The 24,029-nt window shown below is 49.8% G+C and overlaps 8 non-coding genes and 6 pseudogenes across 8 annotated transcripts; all 14 read left to right on the top strand.

Annotated features, from left to right (window-relative positions):
- Nucleotides 1–708: 708 nt before the first annotated feature.
- On the top strand, nt 709–899 carry LOC143990382 (U2 spliceosomal RNA). Its single transcript, XR_013277285.1, has one exon. It is a non-coding gene; the product is annotated as a U2 spliceosomal RNA (small nuclear RNA).
- A 920-nt stretch (nt 900–1,819) lies between these two features.
- On the top strand, nt 1,820–2,010 carry LOC143990381 (U2 spliceosomal RNA). The gene has a single exon (XR_013277284.1). It is a non-coding gene; the product is annotated as a U2 spliceosomal RNA (small nuclear RNA).
- A 920-nt stretch (nt 2,011–2,930) lies between these two features.
- Nucleotides 2,931–3,121, top strand: LOC143990990 (U2 spliceosomal RNA). Its single transcript, XR_013277462.1, has one exon. It is a non-coding gene; the product is annotated as a U2 spliceosomal RNA (small nuclear RNA).
- Nucleotides 3,122–9,285: 6,164 nt separating this feature from the next.
- LOC143990519 (U2 spliceosomal RNA) lies at nt 9,286–9,490 on the top strand (annotated as a pseudogene).
- Nucleotides 9,491–10,410: 920 nt separating this feature from the next.
- LOC143990989 (U2 spliceosomal RNA) lies at nt 10,411–10,601 on the top strand. The gene has a single exon (XR_013277461.1). It is a non-coding gene; the product is annotated as a U2 spliceosomal RNA (small nuclear RNA).
- A 920-nt stretch (nt 10,602–11,521) lies between these two features.
- LOC143990568 (U2 spliceosomal RNA) lies at nt 11,522–11,626 on the top strand (annotated as a pseudogene).
- Nucleotides 11,627–12,695: 1,069 nt separating this feature from the next.
- LOC143990494 (U2 spliceosomal RNA) lies at nt 12,696–12,877 on the top strand. The gene has a single exon (XR_013277367.1). It is a non-coding gene; the product is annotated as a U2 spliceosomal RNA (small nuclear RNA).
- A 920-nt stretch (nt 12,878–13,797) lies between these two features.
- LOC143990988 (U2 spliceosomal RNA) lies at nt 13,798–13,988 on the top strand. The gene has a single exon (XR_013277460.1). It is a non-coding gene; the product is annotated as a U2 spliceosomal RNA (small nuclear RNA).
- A 920-nt stretch (nt 13,989–14,908) lies between these two features.
- Nucleotides 14,909–15,099, top strand: LOC143990987 (U2 spliceosomal RNA). Its single transcript, XR_013277459.1, has one exon. It is a non-coding gene; the product is annotated as a U2 spliceosomal RNA (small nuclear RNA).
- A 920-nt stretch (nt 15,100–16,019) lies between these two features.
- On the top strand, nt 16,020–16,124 carry LOC143990566 (U2 spliceosomal RNA; annotated as a pseudogene).
- A 1,068-nt stretch (nt 16,125–17,192) lies between these two features.
- On the top strand, nt 17,193–17,372 carry LOC143990489 (U2 spliceosomal RNA; annotated as a pseudogene).
- Nucleotides 17,373–18,292: 920 nt separating this feature from the next.
- LOC143990596 (U2 spliceosomal RNA) lies at nt 18,293–18,374 on the top strand (annotated as a pseudogene).
- A 2,208-nt stretch (nt 18,375–20,582) lies between these two features.
- LOC143990495 (U2 spliceosomal RNA) lies at nt 20,583–20,759 on the top strand (annotated as a pseudogene).
- Nucleotides 20,760–21,675: 916 nt separating this feature from the next.
- LOC143990986 (U2 spliceosomal RNA) lies at nt 21,676–21,866 on the top strand. Its single transcript, XR_013277458.1, has one exon. It is a non-coding gene; the product is annotated as a U2 spliceosomal RNA (small nuclear RNA).
- Nucleotides 21,867–24,029: the final 2,163 nt, after the last annotated feature.

Genomic DNA, 24,029 nt, shown 5'->3' with positions numbered 1-24,029 from the left:
CTTTCTTTCTCCCTTCCTCCTCCTTCCTTGCTCGCTCAATATTTTTTTGCTCAGGAAGAAGCAGGTGAAGTGGCAGTAGTTGCAAGAAGCCAAACCTAGGACGTCAGCAAGTAGACACATTTCGACTAAGCAGCTAGCTCGAGTATGAAAGAACTTTCTAGTCAAGGCCCAAGATGAGGCCTTTTTTTTCCTAGCCATGTCCAGCCAGCCCAGCCATTGCAATAGGCCTGACCTTGCTCCATTCCTGTCCCTTCGTAAAAACAGCTTGCTGGAAAGCGTTCCCAGCCCGAGTATTCATTCGACAGCCTGTGTCTCCCTCTAGTGGGTCCCAGCCTTTTCGGCTTTCGTCCACGTGTCCCAGGAGGCGGTCTCATGCAAATGCTTTTCCCTGGTAGAGCAGCAACGAGAAGCAACTGGATGAGTGCAATTGTTGCTTCTGGCTTGCTGCTGGTCAATGCCAGGGTCAGCAGGTGCTTGCAAAGGTGTTGGACAGGTGTTAGAAAATTGTGGATTGCTATCTAGGTCATCAGCAGGGGATTAGACGCCTTGGCCAGGCCAGGTGTGAAAAGTTGCTAATCAGCGTCTCCGCCCGGTCTAGACGTGGGGGAAGGGCAGACAGGGGGCTAGGCAGTCCATAAGCAGCAGCTCTCAGTGAGCTCTGGCTTGCGGGCTGGCCGCCGCTCGCTCGGAAAAGAGAATAATTGGGTTATCGCTTCTCGGCCTTTTGGCTAAGATCAAGTGTAGTATCTGTTCTTATCAGTTTAATATCTGATACGTCCCCTATCTGGGGACCATATATTAAATGGATTTTTAGAACAGGGAGATGGAAGAAGAGCTTGCTCTGTCCACTCCACGCATCGACCTGGTATTGCAGTACCTCCAGGACCGGTGCACCCCTCTCTTATGCAGTTTCCAAAAACAGAATGAATTCAAACAGCAAATTCTCCTCCATCCTCTCTCCTCATCCTTTTGCTTGCTTGCTTGCTCACTCACTTGCAATGTTACTTTTGCTGATCACAAGCTGTCTGTCTGTATGTTGTTCATTTTTGCAATAAACTTGCGTTTAACCCCTGTGTGTACTGGTGTTTTTTGCTTCGTGTCAGTTCTTGGCCTTTCTTTCTCCCTTCCTCCTCCTTCCTTGCTCGCTCAATATTTTTTTGCTCAGGAAGAAGCAGGTGAAGTGGCAGTAGTTGCAAGAAGCCAAACCTAGGACGTCAGCAAGTAGACACATTTCGACTAAGCAGCTAGCTCGAGTATGAAAGAACTTTCTAGTCAAGGCCCAAGATGAGGCCTTTTTTTTCCTAGCCATGTCCAGCCAGCCCAGCCATTGCAATAGGCCTGACCTTGCTCCATTCCTGTCCCTTCGTAAAAACAGCTTGCTGGAAAGCGTTCCCAGCCCGAGTATTCATTCGACAGCCTGTGTCTCCCTCTAGTGGGTCCCAGCCTTTTCGGCTTTCGTCCACGTGTCCCAGGAGGCGGTCTCATGCAAATGCTTTTCCCTGGTAGAGCAGCAACGAGAAGCAACTGGATGAGTGCAATTGTTGCTTCTGGCTTGCTGCTGGTCAATGCCAGGGTCAGCAGGTGCTTGCAAAGGTGTTGGACAGGTGTTAGAAAATTGTGGATTGCTATCTAGGTCATCAGCAGGGGATTAGACGCCTTGGCCAGGCCAGGTGTGAAAAGTTGCTAATCAGCGTCTCCGCCCGGTCTAGACGTGGGGGAAGGGCAGACAGGGGGCTAGGCAGTCCATAAGCAGCAGCTCTCAGTGAGCTCTGGCTTGCGGGCTGGCCGCCGCTCGCTCGGAAAAGAGAATAATTGGGTTATCGCTTCTCGGCCTTTTGGCTAAGATCAAGTGTAGTATCTGTTCTTATCAGTTTAATATCTGATACGTCCCCTATCTGGGGACCATATATTAAATGGATTTTTAGAACAGGGAGATGGAAGAAGAGCTTGCTCTGTCCACTCCACGCATCGACCTGGTATTGCAGTACCTCCAGGACCGGTGCACCCCTCTCTTATGCAGTTTCCAAAAACAGAATGAATTCAAACAGCAAATTCTCCTCCATCCTCTCTCCTCATCCTTTTGCTTGCTTGCTTGCTCACTCACTTGCAATGTTACTTTTGCTGATCACAAGCTGTCTGTCTGTATGTTGTTCATTTTTGCAATAAACTTGCGTTTAACCCCTGTGTGTACTGGTGTTTTTTGCTTCGTGTCAGTTCTTGGCCTTTCTTTCTCCCTTCCTCCTCCTTCCTTGCTCGCTCAATATTTTTTTGCTCAGGAAGAAGCAGGTGAAGTGGCAGTAGTTGCAAGAAGCCAAACCTAGGACGTCAGCAAGTAGACACATTTCGACTAAGCAGCTAGCTCGAGTATGAAAGAACTTTCTAGTCAAGGCCCAAGATGAGGCCTTTTTTTTCCTAGCCATGTCCAGCCAGCCCAGCCATTGCAATAGGCCTGACCTTGCTCCATTCCTGTCCCTTCGTAAAAACAGCTTGCTGGAAAGCGTTCCCAGCCCGAGTATTCATTCGACAGCCTGTGTCTCCCTCTAGTGGGTCCCAGCCTTTTCGGCTTTCGTCCACGTGTCCCAGGAGGCGGTCTCATGCAAATGCTTTTCCCTGGTAGAGCAGCAACGAGAAGCAACTGGATGAGTGCAATTGTTGCTTCTGGCTTGCTGCTGGTCAATGCCAGGGTCAGCAGGTGCTTGCAAAGGTGTTGGACAGGTGTTAGAAAATTGTGGATTGCTATCTAGGTCATCAGCAGGGGATTAGACGCCTTGGCCAGGCCAGGTGTGAAAAGTTGCTAATCAGCGTCTCCGCCCGGTCTAGACGTGGGGGAAGGGCAGACAGGGGGCTAGGCAGTCCATAAGCAGCAGCTCTCAGTGAGCTCTGGCTTGCGGGCTGGCCGCCGCTCGCTCGGAAAAGAGAATAATTGGGTTATCGCTTCTCGGCCTTTTGGCTAAGATCAAGTGTAGTATCTGTTCTTATCAGTTTAATATCTGATACGTCCCCTATCTGGGGACCATATATTAAATGGATTTTTAGAACAGGGAGATGGAAGAAGAGCTTGCTCTGTCCACTCCACGCATCGACCTGGTATTGCAGTACCTCCAGGACCGGTGCACCCCTCTCTTATGCAGTTTCCAAAAACAGAATGAATTCAAACAGCAAATTCTCCTCCATCCTCTCTCCTCATCCTTTTGCTTGCTTGCTTGCTCACTCACTTGCAATGTTACTTTTGCTGATCACAAGCTGTCTGTCTGTATGTTGTTCATTTTTGCAATAAACTTGCGTTTAACCCCTGTGTGTACTGGTGTTTTTTGCTTCGTGTCAGTTCTTGGCCTTTCTTTCTCCCTTCCTCCTCCTTCCTTGCTCGCTCAATATTTTTTTGCTCAGGAAGAAGCAGGTGAAGTGGCAGTAGTTGCAAGAAGCCAAACCTAGGACGTCAGCAAGTAGACACATTTCGACTAAGCAGCTAGCTCGAGTATGAAAGAACTTTCTAGTCAAGGCCCAAGATGAGGCCTTTTTTTTCCTAGCCATGTCCAGCCAGCCCAGCCATTGCAATAGGCCTGACCTTGCTCCATTCCTGTCCCTTCGTAAAAACAGCTTGCTGGAAAGCGTTCCCAGCCCGAGTATTCATTCGACAGCCTGTGTCTCCCTCTAGTGGGTCCCAGCCTTTTCGGCTTTCGTCCACGTGTCCCAGGAGGCGGTCTCATGCAAATGCTTTTCCCTGGTAGAGCAGCAACGAGAAGCAACTGGATGAGTGCAATTGTTGCTTCTGGCTTGCTGCTGGTCAATGCCAGGGTCAGCAGGTGCTTGCAAAGGTGTTGGACAGGTGTTAGAAAATTGTGGATTGCTATCTAGGTCATCAGCAGGGGATTAGACGCCTTGGCCAGGCCAGGTGTGAAAAGTTGCTAATCAGCGTCTCCGCCCGGTCTAGACGTGGGGGAAGGGCAGACAGGGGGCTAGGCAGTCCATAAGCAGCAGCTCTCAGTGAGCTCTGGCTTGCGGGCTGGCCGCCGCTCGCTCGGAAAAGAGAATAATTGGGTTATCGCTTCTCGGCCTTTTGGCTGCGATCTCGTGTCGTGGTTAAAGGGTTGACGGAAGGCACCAGTCCTGCTCGGCCTGGGGGTGTTTCCTTGATTGGTGCACCCCCTGCTGCTATTGGGCAGGACGCTGCTGGAGGTCTACGAGAGGGCGATTGGTGGGTCATAGTCCCACAGGGCGCGGTTGTTTCGGCGGGTGAGAGTCTTCGGGGGGCCCCCTTTTTGGGGATAACCCCCCCCCCCTCCTGGATTTCGTTGGGTGCTGTCGGTCCATCGCTGCGCCATTATGTCGTCCCGAGGTTTACGGGATTCAATTCGGTTCCATGTGAAGCCGGAATTTAGGCAAGAGATCTCCTTACGGGATGTCGTGGTCGACCTGTTGCTGAACGTCCTTGGTCTCAAGGTAAAAGATATATTATGTTTGCAAGATTTTGCACAACAAGGTATTTATGATGTCACTTTCCTTTCTAATGAGGTTTGCTGGAACGTCTTCGAAGACACACGAAAACTTAATATGGTGGAGCTGGTAAAGAAATTTGATGTTATCCCGTTGTTTATGCAGGAAGAGAAAGCAATCATTGTGCATTTATATAATCCATTTGCAGATGTGAACTTGATAAGGGCCTTTCTCCAAAATTATTGTGAAGAGTTAAGGGGAGGTGAGAAGGTTATGAATAAGTTTAAGATATGGTCAGGAAAATACAGATTTTTTGGACGATTTAGGACGGATCCATTTTGTGTCGGGGGTGTAAAACGGCCGCCTGCTACCTTCAACATTGGTGGGGAGAGGGGGTTCTTGTATTATCCTGGCCAGCCGAGTTTTTGCAGAAAATGTTTCACATATGGGCACACAAATAATGAATGTAAACAAGACATTAAATGCCGATTTTGTGGGAGGAATGACCATCCCTCTAAGGAATGCAAAGGGAAGAGGGTCTGTGATATTTGTAAGAGCCCTGATCACTTAGCCAAACAATGTGAGCATTTTCAATCTGCAAAAAGGATGGCGGATTTGGAACAGAGGATAAATAAAAGGATGGAGAAGAAGGGGCGGCCGGGGCCTAGGAGTGGGCCAGGGGAAGAGGGCTCTGGGAGGTCTACTTCCAGGGATGCACAGGCTGACCATTCAGAAGATCAGGTTAAGGAAACTGTACAGACAGAGCCTTCTGTGGTAGTAGATGAAGGGGGTGTGGGTGGAGCTCCCCGGGATACGGAGAAAATGGAGGAGGAGCTACATACAGAAGCTGCGGCTACGACAGCAGAAGAGGAGGGTCCGGGAGGGGCTGATAGTGGAAAAGGTGAAGAGTTGAAGCAACAACAAGTTATACCAACTGGGGAAGGCGGAGAGGAGAGTGTTGTTAGAGAGGAAGTACCCTCGGTAATAGTTAGTCCAGGGGGGCTTTCTGATATTGTGAGCGGTTTGTCCTCCAGCAGTGAGGATGAAGAGGCTATGCTGACGGTGGATAGCGAAGAAAGTCTGGAATGTGGGCAGAGACTCGTTATTGACGAGATGATGGAGGGGTTACCGCAATATAAAAGACCTCGGGAAGTGGGTGATAAGGGGGAGGAGGGTGATAACTTACCTTTCCCTGATGATGGGGGTTCCGAGGAATCCGCCAGCTCTCCTGTGTCCAGGAGGAGACAGAAAGTGGTAGTGTGCGAGCGTCCGGAAGAGGATGCAGAGGAGATGTAAAAAATGTTTGGGGATGATGGCTGGTTTTGTTAGAAATTTAATCTTTCTTATGGCTTTGATTTTTAGCTCTATCAATGTGAGAAGTATTGGTTCCGGGTGGAGGAGGGCGGTGGTGTTGGATTATCTGAGTGGATTGAAAGCGGATATAATTTGTCTGCAAGAATGTGGGATTGAGAGGAGTCCAAGTGGGGAATGGAAGGGTGGGATCTCCCTGTGGTCTCCTATATGTGGGTTAAGAAGTGAGGGAGTTGGGATTCTGGTGAAAAATAGTAATGTAAAGTTTGTTTCGCATGAAGTGGTGGTGCCAGGGAGAATGCAGTTGGCGGTCTTTGAATGTGCTGATAAAAAGTTCCGCGTGATTAATTGCTATGCGCCTGCTGAGAAGAAAGAGAGGTGTGTGTTTTTTAATATATTGAAGCTACACTTACCTGGAAGGATACCCACAGTGTTAGTGGGTGACTTCAACTGTGTCAGGAAAGATGAGGAGAGAGAAAGCAGTGGGGAAGGGGGTGGAGTGGATGTGTCCTCCAAACTGTTAAACGATATGATAAGTGACTTTCATTTGCAGGACGTGGCGAAAGTGGTGGAGGGGAGGGAATTGTCTTTCACCTATCATTCTGATAAGGGTACGGTCAAATCACGGATCGATTTTATTTTTTGTTCCTCCTTTCTGGGAATAAAGGAGTATGAGGCAAACCCTGTAGCTTTCTCAGATCATTCCGTTATTTCTGGGGGCATTGAGTTAGATGCTGGAATAAGCTTTGGAGGAGGGGTATGGAAATTAAATTGTTTAATGATTGAAAATGATGATGTTTGTGGTAAATTTGAGTCCTTTTATGATTACCTGCTCTTTAAAAAACATGAATTTGACAATGTGCTGGTGTGGTGGGATTGGGTAAAGAGGAAGATTGGTGGCTTCTTTAGAAGATTGGGCAGTATGGAAGCAAAGAGAAGGCGCGAGGAGGGGAGGCGCCTTGTGGACAGATTGCATTTTTTGTTTAAATGTAAGAAGATGGGAGTGGAGGTGGACAGTGAAATTAAAGAAGTACGGGAGCAGAGAGATAGGATGATGAAGGAGAAAGGGAGGGGGATTGTGTTTCGCACTAAAGTGGAGAAGGTGGAGGAGGGGGAAAAATGCTCAAGATATTTTTTTAAAAAGTCCTTTGGGCCTAAGAGAACGATTTGTACTGTGTTGGACGGAGAGGTGGAAGTGCAGGGGGATAAGGTTAAGGATGTCATTAAATCATTCTACGACCATTTGTATGGAAGTGGGAGTGGAGTGGCAGTAGAGGAAATCCAAGAATACTGTCAAGTGGTGGAAGGGAATTTGAATAAAGATGAGGTAGAAGGTATGCTGGACGTGGTATCTGAAGCGGAAGTGGAGAACGTACTCAGAAATATGAGGAAGAACAAGACCCCTGGGCGTGATGGAATACCAGTGGAGTTCTACTTGCGGTTCTGGGATTTGATGAAGAAGGAGGTGGTTGAAGTTATTAGATTTTGCATGGAAAATAAGACCTTATCCGAATCAATGAAGGAAGGCGTTATTACGCTATTATACAAGAAAGGTGACCCGCGTGAAGTCAAGAACTGGAGACCAATTACTCTGCTCAATGTAGATTATAAGATCTTAGCAAAACTACTGGCCAACAGGATGAGGGAAAAGATAAGTAAGGTAATTGGTGAATGGCAGGTTTGTGCTGTTCCGGGTAGGAGAATATCTGATAATTTGATCCTCCTGAGGGACCTTGTCTGTTATGCACAGAGTAACAACCTGCCTTTGGCGGTTGCAGGGTGTGACCTGGAGAAGGCGTATGACAAGGTATCCCATAAGTACTTATTGGTAGTGTTGAAGAGCCTGGGATTCCCGAAAGATTTGGTTGGGATGGTCGAGTGCTTGTATAAGGATATAAGTAGTAGAATTTTGGTTAACGGTAATTTGACAGAGGTGGTGAGAATAAAGTCAGGAGTGAGACAGGGGTGCCCCTTGTCACCGATAATCTTTATTTGTGTAATGGAGCCTTTAGTGAAGCATGTGATGCTGGACAAAGCTTTTAGAGGAATATTCGTGCCTGGCAGTAACGGAAACAATGTGAAGGCTCTGAGTTATATGGACGATGTGGCCTTTCTCTGTAGCTCGGCGGGAGACCTGAGAAGGACAGAACTCCAGCTGAAGATTTTTGGGAGCATGTCGGGCCTTAATGTGAATTGGGAGAAAAGTAATGTGTGTGTCCTGAGTGGTTCATGTGATATATCGCGGAGCAGTTTGAAGGAGGTGGAGAAGATTGACGTGTTGGGGATTCAATTCGGAAGGGATCTTACAAGTCAAGCTAATACGGAAAAGGGAGTCGAGAAAGTGGCGAGGAAATTGGAGCTGTGGAAGACGAGGAACTTGTCGTTTTCTGGGAAGACATTGGTGGTGAAGGCAGTGATTTTGCCCCTATTATTATACTTTGGGGTGATTTTTCCTATGAATAAGAGATGGACCCTGAAGGTGACTCGGCTACTCTTCATATTCTTCTGGGGATCCAAGATGGAGAGGAAGGCTAGAGATGTTGTTATGAAGTCTGAGCAATTGGGTGGATATAACTTCCCCAACGTGGAACTTTTCCTAGACGTACAAAGATGGATGGTACACTATAAAGCCTTCCTGGGAGGTGGGAAAGTGGCATGTTTAATGAGGTACCTGATAGGGTGGCCCCTTCTGAAATGGGGGTGGGGGGAAAAGGATCTGAGAAAACCAATGGCCTTGGTGCCGCCCATGTATTATTTGAGGATGAAATTCTTCTATGAGAAGAATAGTCTATATGTTTTAGGACCTGATGCCAATAAGAAAGAAAATTTGTGGAAGTGGTTGAGGAAGGGGGAGTTAATTTCTAATGTAATGGGCTTAAGAACGAAGCAGGCGGAGGAATGTTGGCAGAGTCTAAGAGTGAAAGGGATAACGGGTAAGCAGAAGGAAATTGGGTGGATGGCTATGCACCACTGCTTGCCTACCCTCGAGTTTCTTAAAGCCAGAGATTTGGTGAGAAGAGAGGAGTGCCCAAGGGAAGGATGTGGTGGAAAAGAGAGCATTCGTCATGTGTTCTGGGAATGTAATTTCGCCCAAGAGTTGTGGAGGAGACTGGAAGGATTTGTTCGGAGGGTGTTAGGGATCGATCAACTATCCTTTGAAGTAGGTGTGTATGGCTTGGGAGGTGGTGGAAGGGTCTGTAAGCGGAAGAAATATGTGTTTTCTGCAATTGTTAGAGAAGTGCTGTGGGAGGCAAGGTGTGCGATGTATAAAAATAAGCTTGCAATATCTGAGAAAGAGTGTATGGATTGGTGCCTGGCAAAACTGTATGTGGTGTTGGAGATGGAGAGAAAGAGTATGGGTAAGGAAGAAGCGGATGAGATGTGGGATTTTAGGGGGTGGAGGGAAGGGGGTGTTACGTGATTTTTAATGTAATGAAAACCGTGTTTTTTGGTTTTTTAAGTGTTGTGTAAGCCACATATGATGAACGGAATACAGCTCAGTGTATGGTTCGAGTGCCAAGTTTTAGCTGAGGTTTTGTAATTCATTCTGAGTGGTAAATAAAGAAAAAAAAAAAAAAAAAAAAAAAAAAAATCTGTTCTTATCAGTTTAATATCTGATACGTCCCCTATCTGGGGACCATATATTAAATGGATTTTTAGAACAGGGAGATGGAAGAAGAGCTTGCTCTGTCCACTCCACGCATCGACCTGGTATTGCAGTACCTCCAGGACCGGTGCACCCCTCTCTTATGCAGTTTCCAAAAACAGAATGAATTCAAACAGCAAATTCTCCTCCATCCTCTCTCCTCATCCTTTTGCTTGCTTGCTTGCTCACTCACTTGCAATGTTACTTTTGCTGATCACAAGCTGTCTGTCTGTATGTTGTTCATTTTTGCAATAAACTTGCGTTTAACCCCTGTGTGTACTGGTGTTTTTTGCTTCGTGTCAGTTCTTGGCCTTTCTTTCTCCCTTCCTCCTCCTTCCTTGCTCGCTCAATATTTTTTTGCTCAGGAAGAAGCAGGTGAAGTGGCAGTAGTTGCAAGAAGCCAAACCTAGGACGTCAGCAAGTAGACACATTTCGACTAAGCAGCTAGCTCGAGTATGAAAGAACTTTCTAGTCAAGGCCCAAGATGAGGCCTTTTTTTTCCTAGCCATGTCCAGCCAGCCCAGCCATTGCAATAGGCCTGACCTTGCTCCATTCCTGTCCCTTCGTAAAAACAGCTTGCTGGAAAGCGTTCCCAGCCCGAGTATTCATTCGACAGCCTGTGTCTCCCTCTAGTGGGTCCCAGCCTTTTCGGCTTTCGTCCACGTGTCCCAGGAGGCGGTCTCATGCAAATGCTTTTCCCTGGTAGAGCAGCAACGAGAAGCAACTGGATGAGTGCAATTGTTGCTTCTGGCTTGCTGCTGGTCAATGCCAGGGTCAGCAGGTGCTTGCAAAGGTGTTGGACAGGTGTTAGAAAATTGTGGATTGCTATCTAGGTCATCAGCAGGGGATTAGACGCCTTGGCCAGGCCAGGTGTGAAAAGTTGCTAATCAGCGTCTCCGCCCGGTCTAGACGTGGGGGAAGGGCAGACAGGGGGCTAGGCAGTCCATAAGCAGCAGCTCTCAGTGAGCTCTGGCTTGCGGGCTGGCCGCCGCTCGCTCGGAAAAGAGAATAATTGGGTTATCGCTTCTCGGCCTTTTGGCTAAGATCAAGTGTAGTATCTGTTCTTATCAGTTTAATATCTGATACGTCCCCTATCTGGGGACCATATATTAAATGGATTTTTAGAACAGGGAGATGGAAGAAGAGCTTGCTCTGTCCACTCCACGCATCGACCTGGTATTGCAGTACCTCCAGGACCGGTGCACCCCTCTCTTATGCAGTTTCCAAAAACAGAATGAATTCAAACAGCAAATTCTCCTCCATCCTCTCTCCTCATCCTTTTGCTTGCTTGCTTGCTCACTCACTTGCAATGTTACTTTTGCTGATCACAAGCTGTCTGTCTGTATGTTGTTCATTTTTGCAATAAACTTGCGTTTAACCCCTGTGTGTACTGGTGTTTTTTGCTTCGTGTCAGTTCTTGGCCTTTCTTTCTCCCTTCCTCCTCCTTCCTTGCTCGCTCAATATTTTTTTGCTCAGGAAGAAGCAGGTGAAGTGGCAGTAGTTGCAAGAAGCCAAACCTAGGACGTCAGCAAGTAGACACATTTCGACTAAGCAGCTAGCTCGAGTATGAAAGAACTTTCTAGTCAAGGCCCAAGATGAGGCCTTTTTTTTCCTAGCCATGTCCAGCCAGCCCAGCCATTGCAATAGGCCTGACCTTGCTCCATTCCTGTCCCTTCGTAAAAACAGCTTGCTGGAAAGCGTTCCCAGCCCGAGTATTCATTCGACAGCCTGTGTCTCCCTCTAGTGGGTCCCAGCCTTTTCGGCTTTCGTCCACGTGTCCCAGGAGGCGGTCTCATGCAAATGCTTTTCCCTGGTAGAGCAGCAACGAGAAGCAACTGGATGAGTGCAATTGTTGCTTCTGGCTTGCTGCTGGTCAATGCCAGGGTCAGCAGGTGCTTGCAAAGGTGTTGGACAGGTGTTAGAAAATTGTGGATTGCTATCTAGGTCATCAGCAGGGGATTAGACGCCTTGGCCAGGCCAGGTGTGAAAAGTTGCTAATCAGCGTCTCCGCCCGGTCTAGACGTGGGGGAAGGGCAGACAGGGGGCTAGGCAGTCCATAAGCAGCAGCTCTCAGTGAGCTCTGGCTTGCGGGCTGGCCGCCGCTCGCTCGGAAAAGAGAATAATTGGGTTATCGCTTCTCGGCCTTTTGGCTAAGATCAAGTGTAGTATCTGTTCTTATCAGTTGCCAAAGGAGGCGCTGGTCCATCCCTATAGAGGGTTTGGGCGGCGCTCTCCGATGGTGTAATTTGCATCCCGAAGGATGGTTTCGGTAGGGGCCACGTCGTGCCGCCCGACAGTAAACTGGGGGCCGATGCATGGTCGAGTCTGAGCCATCTGGAAGGATGCACCTGGTGAGGGCGGAGAAACACTGGGTCGAAGCCAGGGGAGGGGACCCTGGCAGACCGGCTTGGATTGTGGCAGCTTTAGCCCCAGTCAGTTTTTCGGGAGGGAACGCTTAGCTCTTCTGTTCCAGCAGAGGGGCGGCCGGTACCTTTCGAATATAATTAGGTAGGAGTGACGGGAGTGAGGGTGGGACCTGATGGCAAAGGGTCTCACTAAGCTCGCTGATCTCCATGCCTTTCTGGCTGGGGTGGGGGCTGTCGTGGTCTGGGCTGGGCTGTCGGGGATGCTTTTGTTGGAAAGCCCATGGTGATGTGCCCCTGGAGTGGCAGTCCAGGGGTGCCTTCTTTCACTGTGCGTCAGCACTTTGATTTAGGCACCTAGGTCACGTCACCATTACACGCTTTTTTTACACCTGCCTCTAGGGCCCGGCCTTTTGGCTAGGACCAGAGGAATTTTTGATTCCTGGCCGGAGGGCCGGCCATTGTATCTCACAATGGTCACTTTTCACTCTCCTCTTCACTATCCCTTCCCCACTTTTTATTTATTTTATCTTTGTGTGTTTGTCACTGTGTGTCACTTCACGTTTGATTAGTAGGGTGTCGGTCCTCGGACCAATCCTGAACGTCTTGTGGGAGAGCGGACATAGGCCTTCTGGCTTGGTCCAATCTCCATGAGGGGGGGCCTACCTTCGGGGAAGCCCCCTACAGTACCAAGTACCTAGGAGGTTCTGTTTCGGCAGTCCTCCCGGGGAAAGGAGGGATTCCGGTTTCGTCCGGGTCCCACTTTGTTGAGTCTGGTACCTCAGTCCCTGTCTGGAGCCTAACGCCCCGGGGGATCAGGGTATGGTCCTTCTTTTGGAGGACATCAGGCACCCGTCTGCACTTTTTAGTGTGTCACTCTTTATGTGTGTGCACTTTTTTTATGCACCGGGTGGAAGTTTTTTGGGTGTGTTTGCACGCCATGGGCTTTTTCAAAAAAAAAAAAAAAAAATCTGTTCTTATCAGTTTAATATCTGATACGTCCCCTATCTGGGGACCATATATTAAATGGATTTTTAGAACAGGGAGATGGAAGAAGAGCTTGCTCTGTCCACTCCACGCATCGACCTGGTATTGCAGTACCTCCAGGACCGGTGCACCCCTCTCTTATGCAGTTTCCAAAAACAGAATGAATTCAAACAGCAAATTCTCCTCCATCCTCTCTCCTCATCCTTTTGCTTGCTTGCTTGCTCACTCACTTGCAATGTTACTTTTGCTGATCACAAGCTGTCTGTCTGTATGTTGTTCATTTTTGCAATAAACTTGCGTTTAACCCCTGTGTGTACTGGTGTTTTTTGCTTCGTGTCAGTTCTTGGCCTTTCTTTCTCCCTTCCTCCTCCTTCCTTGCTCGCTCAATATTTTTTTGCTCAGGAAGAAGCAGGTGAAGTGGCAGTAGTTGCAAGAAGCCAAACCTAGGACGTCAGCAAGTAGACACATTTCGACTAAGCAGCTAGCTCGAGTATGAAAGAACTTTCTAGTCAAGGCCCAAGATGAGGCCTTTTTTTTCCTAGCCATGTCCAGCCAGCCCAGCCATTGCAATAGGCCTGACCTTGCTCCATTCCTGTCCCTTCGTAAAAACAGCTTGCTGGAAAGCGTTCCCAGCCCGAGTATTCATTCGACAGCCTGTGTCTCCCTCTAGTGGGTCCCAGCCTTTTCGGCTTTCGTCCACGTGTCCCAGGAGGCGGTCTCATGCAAATGCTTTTCCCTGGTAGAGCAGCAACGAGAAGCAACTGGATGAGTGCAATTGTTGCTTCTGGCTTGCTGCTGGTCAATGCCAGGGTCAGCAGGTGCTTGCAAAGGTGTTGGACAGGTGTTAGAAAATTGTGGATTGCTATCTAGGTCATCAGCAGGGGATTAGACGCCTTGGCCAGGCCAGGTGTGAAAAGTTGCTAATCAGCGTCTCCGCCCGGTCTAGACGTGGGGGAAGGGCAGACAGGGGGCTAGGCAGTCCATAAGCAGCAGCTCTCAGTGAGCTCTGGCTTGCGGGCTGGCCGCCGCTCGCTCGGAAAAGAGAATAATTGGGTTATCGCTTCTCGGCCTTTTGGCTAAGATCAAGTGTAGTATCTGTTCTTATCAGTTTAATATCTGATACGTCCCCTATCTGGGGACCATATATTAAATGGATTTTTAGAACAGGGAGATGGAAGAAGAGCTTGCTCTGTCCACTCCACGCATCGACCTGGTATTGCAGTACCTCCAGGACCGGTGCACCCCTCTCTTATGCAGTTTCCAAAAACAGAATGAATTCAAACAGCAAATTCTCCTCCATCCTCTCTCCTCATCCTTTTGCTTGCTTGCTTGCTCACTCACTTGCAATGTTACTTTTGCTGATCACAAGCTGTCTGTCTGTATGTTGTTCATTTTTGCAATAAACTTGCGTTTAACCCCTGTGTGTACTGGTGTTTTTTGCTTCGTGTCAGTTCTTGGCCTTTCTTTCTCCCTTCCTCCTCCTTCCTTGCTCGCTCAATATTTTTTTGCTCAGGAAGAAGCAGGTGAAGTGGCAGTAGTTGCAAGAAGCCAAACCTAGGACGTCAGCAAGTAGACACATTTCGACTAAGCAGCTAGCTCGAGTATGAAAGAACTTTCTAGTCAAGGCCCAAGATGAGGCCTTTTTTTTCCTAGCCATGTCCAGCCAGCCCAGCCATTGCAATAGGCCTGACCTTGCTCCATTCCTGTCCCTTCGTAAAAACAGCTTGCTGGAAAGCGTTCCCAGCCCGAGTATTCATTCGACAGCCTGTGTCTCCCTCTAGTGGGTCCCAGCCTTTTCGGCTTTCGTCCACGTGTCCCAGGAGGCGGTCTCATGCAAATGCTTTTCCCTGGTAGAGCAGCAACGAGAAGCAACTGGATGAGTGCAATTGTTGCTTCTGGCTTGCTGCTGGTCAATGCCAGGGTCAGCAGGTGCTTGCAAAGGTGTTGGACAGGTGTTAGAAAATTGTGGATTGCTATCTAGGTCATCAGCAGGGGATTAGACGCCTTGGCCAGGCCAGGTGTGAAAAGTTGCTAATCAGCGTCTCCGCCCGGTCTAGACGTGGGGGAAGGGCAGACAGGGGGCTAGGCAGTCCATAAGCAGCAGCTCTCAGTGAGCTCTGGCTTGCGGGCTGGCCGCCGCTCGCTCGGAAAAGAGAATAATTGGGTTATCGCTTCTCGGCCTTTTGGCTAAGATCAAGTGTAGTATCTGTTCTTATCAGTTTAATATCTGATACGTCCCCTATCTGGGGACCATATATTAAATGGATTTTTAGAACAGGGAGATGGAAGAAGAGCTTGCTCTGTCCACTCCACGCATCGACCTGGTATTGCAGTACCTCCAGGACCGGTGCACCCCTCTCTTATGCAGTTTCCAAAAACAGAATGAATTCAAACAGCAAATTCTCCTCCATCCTCTCTCCTCATCCTTTTGCTTGCTTGCTTGCTCACTCACTTGCAATGTTACTTTTGCTGATCACAAGCTGTCTGTCTGTATGTTGTTCATTTTTGCAATAAACTTGCGTTTAACCCCTGTGTGTACTGGTGTTTTTTGCTTCGTGTCAGTTCTTGGCCTTTCTTTCTCCCTTCCTCCTCCTTCCTTGCTCGCTCAATATTTTTTTGCTCAGGAAGAAGCAGGTGAAGTGGCAGTAGTTGCAAGAAGCCAAACCTAGGACGTCAGCAAGTAGACACATTTCGACTAAGCAGCTAGCTCGAGTATGAAAGAACTTTCTAGTCAAGGCCCAAGATGAGGCCTTTTTTTTCCTAGCCATGTCCAGCCAGCCCAGCCATTGCAATAGGCCTGACCTTGCTCCATTCCTGTCCCTTCGTAAAAACAGCTTGCTGGAAAGCGTTCCCAGCCCGAGTATTCATTCGACAGCCTGTGTCTCCCTCTAGTGGGTCCCAGCCTTTTCGGCTTTCGTCCACGTGTCCCAGGAGGCGGTCTCATGCAAATGCTTTTCCCTGGTAGAGCAGCAACGAGAAGCAACTGGATGAGTGCAATTGTTGCTTCTGGCTTGCTGCTGGTCAATGCCAGGGTCAGCAGGTGCTTGCAAAGGTGTTGGACAGGTGTTAGAAAATTGTGGATTGCTATCTAGGTCATCAGCAGGGGATTAGACGCCTTGGCCAGGCCAGGTGTGAAAAGTTGCTAATCAGCGTCTCCGCCCGGTCTAGACGTGGGGGAAGGGCAGACAGGGGGCTAGGCAGTCCATAAGCAGCAGCTCTCAGTGAGCTCTGGCTTGCGGGCTGGCCGCCGCTCGCTCGGAAAAGAGAATAATTGGGTTATCGCTTCTCGGCCTTTTGGCTAAGATCAAGTGTAGTATCTGTTCTTATCAGTTGCCAAAGGAGGCGCTGGTCCATCCCTATAGAGGGTTTGGGCGGCGCTCTCCGATGGTGTAATTTGCATCCCGAAGGATGGTTTCGGTAGGGGCCACGTCGTGCCGCCCGACAGTAAACTGGGGGCCGATGCATGGTCGAGTCTGAGCCATCTGGAAGGATGCACCTGGTGAGGGCGGAGAAACACTGGGTCGAAGCCAGGGGAGGGGACCCTGGCAGACCGGCTTGGATTGTGGCAGCTTTAGCCCCAGTCAGTTTTTCGGGAGGGAACGCTTAGCTCTTCTGTTCCAGCAGAGGGGCGGCCGGTACCTTTCGAATATAATTAGGTAGGAGTGACGGGAGTGAGGGTGGGACCTGATGGCAAAGGGTCTCACTAAGCTCGCTGATCTCCATGCCTTTCTGGCTGGGGTGGGGGCTGTCGTGGTCTGGGCTGGGCTGTCGGGGATGCTTTTGTTGGAAAGCCCATGGTGATGTGCCCCTGGAGTGGCAGTCCAGGGGTGCCTTCTTTCACTGTGCGTCAGCACTTTGATTTAGGCACCTAGGTCACGTCACCATTACACGCTTTTTTTACACCTGCCTCTAGGGCCCGGCCTTTTGGCTAGGACCAGAGGAATTTTTGATTCCTGGCCGGAGGGCCGGCCATTGTATCTCACAATGGTCACTTTTCACTCTCCTCTTCACTATCCCTTCCCCACTTTTTATTTATTTTATCTTTGTGTGTTTGTCACTGTGTGTCACTTCACGTTTGATTAGTAGGGTGTCGGTCCTCGGACCAATCCTGAACGTCTTGTGGGAGAGCGGACATAGGCCTTCTGGCTTGGTCCAATCTCCATGAGGGGGGGCCTACCTTCGGGGAAGCCCCCTACAGTACCAAGTACCTAGGAGGTTCTGTTTCGGCAGTCCTCCCGGGGAAAGGAGGGATTCCGGTTTCGTCCGGGTCCCACTTTGTTGAGTCTGGTACCTCAGTCCCTGTCTGGAGCCTAACGCCCCGGGGGATCAGGGTATGGTCCTTCTTTTGGAGGACATCAGGCACCCGTCTGCACTTTTTAGTGTGTCACTCTTTATGTGTGTGCACTTTTTTTATGCACCGGGTGGAAGTTTTTTGGGTGTGTTTGCACGCCATGGGCTTTTTCAATAAAAAAAAAAAATCTGTTCTTATCAGTTTAATATCTGATACGTCCCCTATCTGGGGACCATATATTAAATGGATTTTTAGAACAGGGAGATGGAAGAAGAGCTTGCTCTGTCCACTCCACGCATCGACCTGGTATTGCAGTACCTCCAGGACCGGTGCACCCCTCTCTTATGCAGTTTCCAAAAACAGAATGAATTCAAACAGCAAATTCTCCTCCATCCTCTCTCCTCATCCTTTTGCTTGCTTGCTTGCTCACTCACTTGCAATGTTACTTTTGCTGATCACAAGCTGTCTGTCTGTATGTTGTTCATTTTTGCAATAAACTTGCGTTTAACCCCTGTGTGTACTGGTGTTTTTTGCTTCGTGTCAGTTCTTGGCCTTTCTTTCTCCCTTCCTCCTCCTTCCTTGCTCGCTCAATATTTTTTTGCTCAGGAAGAAGCAGGTGAAGTGGCAGTAGTTGCAAGAAGCCAAACCTAGGACGTCAGCAAGTAGACACATTTCGACTAAGCAGCTAGCTCGAGTATGAAAGAACTTTCTAGTCAAGGCCCAAGATGAGGCCTTTTTTTTCCTAGCCATGTCCAGCCAGCCCAGCCATTGCAATAGGCCTGACCTTGCTCCATTCCTGTCCCTTCGTAAAAACAGCTTGCTGGAAAGCGTTCCCAGCCCGAGTATTCATTCGACAGCCTGTGTCTCCCTCTAGTGGGTCCCAGCCTTTTCGGCTTTCGTCCACGTGTCCCAGGAGGCGGTCTCATGCAAATGCTTTTCCCTGGTAGAGCAGCAACGAGAAGCAACTGGATGAGTGCAATTGTTGCTTCTGGCTTGCTGCTGGTCAATGCCAGGGTCAGCAGGTGCTTGCAAAGGTGTTGGACAGGTGTTAGAAAATTGTGGATTGCTATCTAGGTCATCAGCAGGGGATTAGACGCCTTGGCCAGGCCAGGTGTGAAAAGTTGCTAATCAGCGTCTCCGCCCGGTCTAGACGTGGGGGAAGGGCAGACAGGGGGCTAGGCAGTCCATAAGCAGCAGCTCTCAGTGAGCTCTGGCTTGCGGGCTGGCCGCCGCTCGCTCGGAAAAGAGAATAATTGGGTTATCGCTTCTCGGCCTTTTGGCTAAGATCAAGTGTAGTATCTGTTCTTATCAGTTGCCAATAGGTGGCGCTAGTTTACCGTCCCTGCTCTACGGCGAGGTGGAGTAGGGGTGGCGGTTACTATGCAAAGCCTGTTGGTGTAAAGGTGACCCGGACTGGTTCGTAGCCGGTTCGGGAAGCCTCCTGATGAGGGCGGAGAACCACTGGTCGGCGCCAGGGGAGGGGACCCTGGCAGACCGGCTTGGATTGTGGCAGCTTTAGCCCCAGTCAGTTTTTCGGGAGGGAACGCTTAGCTCTTCTGTTCCAGCAGAGGGGCGGCCGGTACCTTTCGAATATAATTAGGTAGGAGTGACGGGAGTGAGGGTGGGACCTGATGGCAAAGGGTCTCACTAAGCTCGCTGATCTCCATGCCTTTCTGGCTGGGGTGGGGGCTGTCGTGGTCTGGGCTGGGCTGTCGGGGATGCTTTTGTTGGAAAGCCCATGGTGATGTGCCCCTGGAGTGGCAGTCCAGGGGTGCCTTCTTTCACTGTGCGTCTGCACTTTGATTTAGGCACCTAGGTCACGTCACTATAACACGCTTTTTTTACACCTGCCTCTAGGGCCCGGCCTTTTGGCTAGGACCAGAGGAATTTTTGATTCCTGGCCGGAGGGCCGGTCATTGTATTGCACAATGGCCACTTTTTCACTCACCCTCTTCACTATCCCTTCCTCACTTTTTTTGATTGTATGTCTTTGTTTTTGTCACTGTCACTGCACGTTTGATGAGTAGGGTGTCGGTCCTCGGACCAATCCTGAAAGTCTCTGGGAGAGCGGACATAGGCCTTATGGCTTGGTCCAATCTCCATGAGGGGGGGCCTACCTTCGGGGAAGCCCCCACAGTACCAAGTACCTAGGAGGTTCTGTTTCGGCAGTCCTCCCGGGGAAAGGAGGGATTCCGGTTTTGTCCGGGTCCCACATGTTGAGTCTGGTACCTCAGTCCCTGTCTGGAGCCTAACGCCCCGGGGGATCAGGGTATGGTCCTTCTTTTGGAGGACATCAGGCACCCGTCTGCACTTTTTAGTGTTTCACTCTTTATGTGTGTGCACTTTTTTTATGCACCGGGTGGAAGTTTTTTGGGTGTGTTTGCACGCCATGGGCTTTTTCAATAGAAAAATCTGTTCTTATCAGTTGCCAAAGGAGGCGCTGGTCCATCCCTATAGAGGGTTTGGGCGGCGCTCTCCGATGGTGTAATTTGCATCCCGAAGGATGGTTTCGGTAGGGGCCACGTCGTGCCGCCCGACAGTAAACTGGGGGCCGATGCATGGTCGAGTCTGAGCCATCTGGAAGGATGCACCTGGTGAGGGCGGAGAAACACTGGGTCGAAGCCAGGGGAGGGGACCCTGGCAGACCGGCTTGGATTGTGGCAGCTTTAGCCCCAGTCAGTTTTTCGGGATTGGAACGCTTGTTCCCCTTTAGCCTGGAGGGGGGAACGGTCAGTACGTCCTGGATGTAATTAGGTGGGAGTGACGGGAGTGAGGGTGGGACCTGATGGTAAAGGGTCTCACTAAGCTCCTTGATCTCCATGCCTTCCTGATAGGGGTGGGGGCTGTTGTGGTCTGGGCTGGGCTGTCGGGGATGCTTTTGTTGGAAAGCCCATGGTGATGTGCCCCTGGAGTGGCAGTCCAGGGGTGCCTTCTTTCACTGTGCGTCAGCACTTTGATTTAGGCACCTAGGTCACGTCACCATTACACGCTTTTTTTACACCTGCCTCTAGGGCCCGGCCTTTTGGCTAGGACCAGAGGAATTTTTGATTCCTGGCCGGAGGGCCGGCCATTGTATCTCACAATGGTCACTTTTCACTCTCCTCTTCACTATCCCTTCCCCACTTTTTATTTATTTTATCTTTGTGTGTTTGTCACTGTGTGTCACTTCACGTTTGATTAGTAGGGTGTCGGTCCTCGGACCAATCCTGAACGTCTTGTGGGAGAGCGGACATAGGCCTTCTGGCTTGGTCCAATCTCCATGAGGGGGGGCCTACCTTCGGGGAAGCCCCCTACAGTACCAAGTACCTAGGAGGTTCTGTTTCGGCAGTCCTCCCGGGGAAAGGAGGGATTCCGGTTTCGTCCGGGTCCCACTTTGTTGAGTCTGGTACCTCAGTCCCTGTCTGGAGCCTAACGCCCCGGGGGATCAGGGTATGGTCCTTCTTTTGGAGGACATCAGGCACCCGTCTGCACTTTTTAGTGTGTCACTCTTTATGTGTGTGCACTTTTTTTATGCACCGGGTGGAAGTTTTTTGGGTGTGTTTGCACGCCATGGGCTTTTTCAAAAAAAAAAAAATCTGTTCTTATCAGTTTAATATCTGATACGTCCCCTATCTGGGGACCATATATTAAATGGATTTTTAGAACAGGGAGATGGAAGAAGAGCTTGCTCTGTCCACTCCACGCATCGACCTGGTATTGCAGTACCTCCAGGACCGGTGCACCCCTCTCTTATGCAGTTTCCAAAAACAGAATGAATTCAAACAGCAAATTCTCCTCCATCCTCTCTCCTCATCCTTTTGCTTGCTTGCTCACTCACTTGCAATGTTACTTTTGCTGATCACAAGCTGTCTGTCTGTATGTTGTTCATTTTTGCAATAAACTTGCGTTTAACCCCTGTGTGTACTGGTGTTTTTTGCTTCGTGTCAGTTCTTGGCCTTTCTTTCTCCCTTCCTCCTCCTTCCTTGCTCGCTCAATATTTTTTTGCTCAGGAAGAAGCAGGTGAAGTGGCAGTAGTTGCAAGAAGCCAAACCTAGGACGTCAGCAAGTAGACACATTTCGACTAAGCAGCTAGCTCGAGTATGAAAGAACTTTCTAGTCAAGGCCCAAGATGAGGCCTTTTTTTTCCTAGCCATGTCCAGCCAGCCCAGCCATTGCAATAGGCCTGACCTTGCTCCATTCCTGTCCCTTCGTAAAAACAGCTTGCTGGAAAGCGTTCCCAGCCCGAGTATTCATTCGACAGCCTGTGTCTCCCTCTAGTGGGTCCCAGCCTTTTCGGCTTTCGTCCACGTGTCCCAGGAGGCGGTCTCATGCAAATGCTTTTCCCTGGTAGAGCAGCAACGAGAAGCAACTGGATGAGTGCAATTGTTGCTTCTGGCTTGCTGCTGGTCAATGCCAGGGTCAGCAGGTGCTTGCAAAGGTGTTGGACAGGTGTTAGAAAATTGTGGATTGCTATCTAGGTCATCAGCAGGGGATTAGACGCCTTGGCCAGGCCAGGTGTGAAAAGTTGCTAATCAGCGTCTCCGCCCGGTCTAGACGTGGGGGAAGGGCAGACAGGGGGCTAGGCAGTCCATAAGCAGCAGCTCTCAGTGAGCTCTGGCTTGCGGGCTGGCCGCCGCTCGCTCGGAAAAGAGAATAATTGGGTTATCGCTTCTCGGCCTTTTGGCTAAGATCAAGTGTAGTATCTGTTCTTATCAGTTTAATATCTGATACGTCCCCTATCTGGGGACCATATATTAAATGGATTTTTAGAACAGGGAGATGGAAGAAGAGCTTGCTCTGTCCACTCCACGCATCGACCTGGTATTGCAGTACCTCCAGGACCGGTGCACCCCTCTCTTATGCAGTTTCCAAAAACAGAATGAATTCAAACAGCAAATTCTCCTCCATCCTCTCTCCTCATCCTTTTGCTTGCTTGCTCACTCACTTGCAATGTTACTTTTGCTGATCACAAGCTGTCTGTCTGTATGTTGTTCATTTTTGCAATAAACTTGCGTTTAACCCCTGTGTGTACTGGTGTTTTTTGCTTCGTGTCAGTTCTTGGCCTTTCTTTCTCCCTTCCTCCTCCTTCCTTGCTCGCTCAATATTTTTTTGCTCAGGAAGAAGCAGGTGAAGTGGCAGTAGTTGCAAGAAGCCAAACCTAGGACGTCAGCAAGTAGACACATTTCGACTAAGCAGCTAGCTCGAGTATGAAAGAACTTTCTAGTCAAGGCCCAAGATGAGGCCTTTTTTTTCCTAGCCATGTCCAGCCAGCCCAGCCATTGCAATAGGCCTGACCTTGCTCCATTCCTGTCCCTTCGTAAAAACAGCTTGCTGGAAAGCGTTCCCAGCCCGAGTATTCATTCGACAGCCTGTGTCTCCCTCTAGTGGGTCCCAGCCTTTTCGGCTTTCGTCCACGTGTCCCAGGAGGCGGTCTCATGCAAATGCTTTTCCCTGGTAGAGCAGCAACGAGAAGCAACTGGATGAGTGCAATTGTTGCTTCTGGCTTGCTGCTGGTCAATGCCAGGGTCAGCAGGTGCTTGCAAAGGTGTTGGACAGGTGTTAGAAAATTGTGGATTGCTATCTAGGTCATCAGCAGGGGATTAGACGCCTTGGCCAGGCCAGGTGTGAAAAGTTGCTAATCAGCGTCTCCGCCCGGTCTAGACGTGGGGGAAGGGCAGACAGGGGGCTAGGCAGTCCATAAGCAGCAGCTCTCAGTGAGCTCTGGCTTGCGGGCTGGCCGCCGCTCGCTCGGAAAAGAGAATAATTGGGTTATCGCTTCTCGGCCTTTTGGCTAAAATCAAGTGCAGTTTCTGCCTTGGTTGGTGCCTAAGGTAACGACCGGTGCCAGTCCCTCTCGGCCTTGGGGTGTTTCCTGCGGGTACACCCCATGCTGCTATTGGGGGGGACGCCACCGGGAGTGTACGAGAGCGGTCACCTCTCCCTACCATATTTATGTGGTCGTGGGATTGGCGGGCGGAGATATGGTGGGCCCTCCTAGCGCACCTAATACTGTAAGGCTGGTCGTTGCCGAGCCTAGACGGAGCAGTGTCGGATTGTTCTTCATTCAGAAGAAATTGATTGAGGAGTTTTTCGGTATGGCGAGAGAGGCGATTTTTTGCATGCAGTGTTTTCCATCTACTGGATTGTATGATGTTACATTCTGGAAAAGGGAAGACCTGCAGACACTTTTGCTACGAAAGAACGAGAAGGAGGGCGATGAGATTTTGGAAGGGATCACATTCCTGTCTAGTGAGACCAAGGTACGGGTTCCAGTAACTGTACATATGTACAACCCTTTTGTACGGGACGAAGAAATTGCGGCCTTTTTATTTCGCTATTGCGAATCTGTTTCCGCTGGTGTAAAACAGTCCAACGTTTTTGGTACTTTTAATGGCCAGCGGAAGTTCTGGGTAATTTTTAGGGCGGACGGGGAGGGTATCGGTGGTATACGGCACCCCCCTCAGGCCTTTTCGATTGGGAGGAACCGAGGATACCTGTGGTACCCTGGCCAGCCTCTCTTTTGTAGGCAGTGCTTTTCTTTTGGACACACGAAGGATCAGTGCGAGGCCGGGTTGACGTGTCGAAACTGTTTCAAACAAGGTCATGGAGCCGGGCAGTGTCCTGAAGGTAAGAGCTGTCATATTTGTGGGAACAGAACGCACCTCGCTAGGCAATGCCCCAAGGTGTCTCAGATGCCTGCGATTGCAGCAGAGGCTGCAAATAAAGATGCGGCAGTGGCAGAGGTTGCGGTGGGAAAAAAAGTTCTGTCCTATGCAGAGGTGACAAAAGGTTTTGTGCCGATTGCCGCGGTGGACTCCGCAGAGAGGGCCGCAGAACTGCCTGAGGAAGTGGTGGAGCGGGCTGATGCCTGCCCACCTATGGAGGGTGAGTCAGGTCCCTCCCCTGTTGAAGCCATGGGGGAGGAAGGGGTCGCTACTGTATGTGAGGAGAGCGTCCCTGGACACCTAATGGCTGAGGGGGAGTCGGAGGGGTGCGGTAAGGAATCGGGGGAACCTGA

The sequence above is a fragment of the Lithobates pipiens genome, unplaced genomic scaffold, assembly GCF_037356315.1.
Source record: "Lithobates pipiens isolate NorthernLeopardFrog02 unplaced genomic scaffold, aLitPip1_a1.2 Scaffold_18, whole genome shotgun sequence".
Lineage (NCBI taxonomy): Eukaryota > Metazoa > Chordata > Amphibia > Anura > Ranidae > Lithobates > Lithobates pipiens.
This window is presented reverse-complemented; position numbering and strand designations above follow the sequence as displayed.